The 3,804-nt window shown below is 44.3% G+C and overlaps 1 long non-coding RNA gene across 1 annotated transcript; it reads right to left on the bottom strand.

Moving 5' to 3' along the window:
- Nucleotides 1-1,696: 1,696 nt before the first annotated feature.
- On the bottom strand, nucleotides 1,697-3,404 carry LOC121293868. The gene is made up of 2 exons (XR_005946625.1): nucleotides 3,350-3,404; nucleotides 1,697-2,168 (listed from the first exon to the last, which is right to left on the bottom strand). It is a non-coding gene; the product is annotated as an uncharacterized LOC121293868 (long non-coding RNA).
- Nucleotides 3,405-3,804: the final 400 nt, after the last annotated feature.

The following is a 3,804-nucleotide window of genomic DNA, read 5'->3' as shown; positions in this document are numbered from 1 at the left end:
GCCACCCTGACTTGGGCATATATCGCCATTTTTTACACTGTGGCTGGGTCAAACAACTGGTAATTAATATGATTACTGGAGCATGATCACCACTAGGATAGCAGTGGCTCCAGGAAATTACCTTCCCAGAGACTTTGTGCACATATCCTTTAAACATGTTATTTTAATTAATCCAGTTTGTTGCGCGTTCGCCTGTAAGGGCTTTCCCCAGGCATTGAGCCAGGTGCAGCAGACAGAAACAAAAGTTACAGGTTGAACATGTTGCACTGCAGGGCTCTGTATGCTACCGCGCGTATAAACAGAGTGCCTGACTGGAGCCTCAAAACAGCACAGCGGTTCCAATCTATACCATTTAAAGCACCATTTCATTGTCGTACTACTGCTTAAAAAAGGTAGCACACTCTGATTTGTATTCTTCCTCCTTAATACGCTTGTTGATAAAAGCCCCCTGTCGAACGTAGGTAAAATGACCCTCCGACAACGAACTTGCTGCTGTCAATCTAATTTTCTCCCCATCGACATTTCCTTCTCTTTTTTCTCTCACTTCACTGCTCCTTTTGGAAGCTGGTGCTGGGCCAGTTCCCGGGCTGGAATATTTGTCCTTTTTTTTATAATAATGGGAATTGCAAAAATTGAAAATACTTGGCATTTATGAAATACATTTTTAAAAGCAGTTTGCTGAAGAATTTATGGGAGGGTTGCTCAAATACAGCAAAAGAATCTTCAAAAAACCTACTTTTAAGAACACATTTCACAGATACCAAGTGCCTTTCAGCTTTCTCAAATTCAGTTGTGATTAAAAATATGACAAATATTATTCAGCCCTTTCGTTCCTTCTCCAAATGAGCTTTTATGTATTTATGCTTCCAGCATAGAGCTTTATGCACCGGGAGGATACATTGGAAGTTCAGGCACTGAGGTTAATGGGATCTGCTGGATCTTTTCATCCACCCAGATGAACAGATGGAGAGTCAAGCGAAGATCGCCGACCTTCACACCTGAAGTGATCCCAATGGTGAAGCTCCACAAAAGCGTAAAATCTACCTTAACGTGTCAAACAGTCATTAGACTGGGAACAATTGAATCCAAGTTCTAACTTATCCATTTGTTGCAGAGTTCTTTGCTGGACAGTGATCAGGAGCAGGATGATATTTTCACAGCCTGATGTTTTCACCCCCCCCTCCGGTTTAACCCAGATATACTCAACCTCTCCCAGCCTGGCCTCCGCTAAGACCAGCGTAACCCAGGGATCAAAACCGTCTGTAAACAGCATGGACTGTATTCTCTTTTCGTGTGGGGCAGTGAATGTGAACTGATTGCTTTCGGATTATTACAATCCCTGGGGGAAATTTATTGCACACTTTAATTATTCTTTTGATCATTGCTGAAGAAATTCTTTCTCTCAACCGTGGGCTGTCCCACAGTTCTCGGTAAGATGTTAGCACTTTTATCCTTAAAAAGACAAAAATACACCCACACACAGTGGATTGTTGCGTTAATGAGTCCATACAGGCCTCATTAAAAACAAGATTGAAGGAATTAAGTCCAATAAAGAACCTTTTGCCAAGAAGAATTTGAAATTATACCATAAACCCAGTGTTCTGGTACTTATTCAGACAAACACACACAAAAAAAGGAAGAAAAAATATTCCATTCTCTTAAACAGAAAGTGAATCTCTTGGCTTCAAAGGAAGTGTCAAATCCAAACCTTTTACTTACTTCCATACAGGGGAGGAGCAATCATCATTTATAGGAAAGTGTACCGATTGAGCAAGGTTGAATTCCACGCTGGTAATCTCTTGTTAAACCTATTTGAAATTGTTCGCACCCACTGATTGCAGAATCTAATCCCTCTGAGCCAGGCCCTTCTTTCATTGGATGCTGCAGAGCTGATGCCCCCCCTCCGATTTGCGAAAGGGATTAGCTGGTAGCCAATGGCAGGGGAAGGTCTGCTAGAGGGCTGCTGGGCAGGGGATGAGATATCTGTAAACAGAAATGTCGAACAAGCTGTTGTGGCTCTGTGTGCGTGACCCCAAGGTTAGGGCTTCCATATTTGTGGTCTTCCATTCACAGGAGGCAGGCAGCGCTGCTGGGAGCTGTCACTCCTACTGCAACAGAACAGATGCAGTTAACTCCTTCGGCGCTGCAGCAGAACTTCTCAGCTGGCACTGTAAGAAGATACATGGTTCAGTTTTCCCAGTCTCGAGGAAGAATTTTGTACATGCAGCACTTTCCTTGTACATTTTCCTATTTTTAACCTGCAGGAAACACTGATGCTCACTTGGTCTTGCCCAGAATTTATTACTTCTCTCTCCAACTTTCACCCCCCCCACCCCCCCTCTCCATTTATGTCATGAAGGAGCTCGTTTATTTTGTGGATATCATGGTTCCAGGTGATCACTTTGAAAACTGAGACTAGACAGTGAGCGTCAGCGAGCTATTCCGCCGCTGGTGCAGCGCGGCTGAGTCCAATCCAGTTGCCAACTACTGTCCACGTGCACACGCTTTCCCGGCAGGGATATTTGGATACCATTCGGTTGAAGTAAACCAGAAATTTTCAAATGCCTGCGGGGTCGAGACCCAGCACAGCCACAATTTGAAAATCATGGTCCCGGAGGAGATCTTGGGATCGCAACGCCCCTGGACACATGGTAATTTTCAAAGGGCTGGCGGTTGGGGAGGGAATGGGGACCCCATTTGGCGCCACTTAATATTCCATTAAGCTTCTTTAGGAGCTTGTAAAGAGGCTGGGACATTTGCAAAGTCAGTTTTTAGATCTGACTTCAGCAAACCTGATCAATTGGACGCACAGCTATCGGGATTGCTGCAAGGCCAAGGAGAAGATCTTCTTGTAACAGTAAAAGTTTTCAGGTCCTCTGGTAATCTGCACCAGAACAGTCCCATTACCTTAATTTGGCCCGGTCAACCTCATTATCAATAATTTATCCTTCATGGCCTTCTTCTGAGCTGCTTCATTGCCTCAGCAAGGCAGTGGCAGGCCTCAAAATGGCTGCCACTTGCCTTTGCAATTGGCACCAGGCAGGCAGCTCTCACCTCCTGGAGACACTTAGTGCCCTTGATTGGACAGCAAATTCTCCCCCTGTCCAATTAGAGCATTTAGATTTTAAAATAGTGTCACAAGAGAGCCGCAATTTAGGCATGGGGCCAGGAGTTACAACTCATGCAGGTGTCAGGTTCCCAACCCGATTTGAAAATCCTGCACCTGGTGCCTGTAGGATCTGCTCAAAGGTAGCACCTTCCAAACACGCTACCTCTACCACCTAGAAGGACAAGGGCAGCAGATAAACAGGAACACCACCACCTGCAAGTTCCCCTCCAAGTCACTCACCATCCTGACTTGGAAATACTTCGCCGTTCCTTCACTGTCGCTGGGTCACAATCCTGGAACTCGTTCACTAACAGTGCTGTGGGTGTACCTACACCACATGGACTGCAGCGGTTCAAGAAGGTAGTTCACTCCCATGTTTCTCAAGGGCAACTAGCAATGGGCAATAAATGCTGGCCTAGCCAGTGACACCCACATCCTGTGAATGAAATAACAAAAAGAGAGGCAATACATTTTATTTTAAAGTATCATGCGAGATTAACTCTGCCCTACCTCAGTAAAATTTCTATGAAAATATATTGGGCCAAAAGGGATTTTTTTTTCAGAATAAACCTCTCCCAGTTGCGACAGGAAATAAGGCTTCTTGAAACTCTAAAAAAGCTGACAATATCCTTTGAACTAATTAGTATAAAAGGAAATGAGGAAAAAAATGAGGAAATGAGGTAAAAGGAAGTACA

The sequence above is a fragment of the Carcharodon carcharias genome, chromosome 22 (assembly GCF_017639515.1).
Source record: "Carcharodon carcharias isolate sCarCar2 chromosome 22, sCarCar2.pri, whole genome shotgun sequence".
In the NCBI taxonomy this organism is placed as follows: domain Eukaryota; kingdom Metazoa; phylum Chordata; class Chondrichthyes; order Lamniformes; family Lamnidae; genus Carcharodon; species Carcharodon carcharias.
The sequence above is the reverse complement of the archived record's forward strand: the minus strand, read 5'-3'. Positions and strand labels throughout refer to the sequence as shown.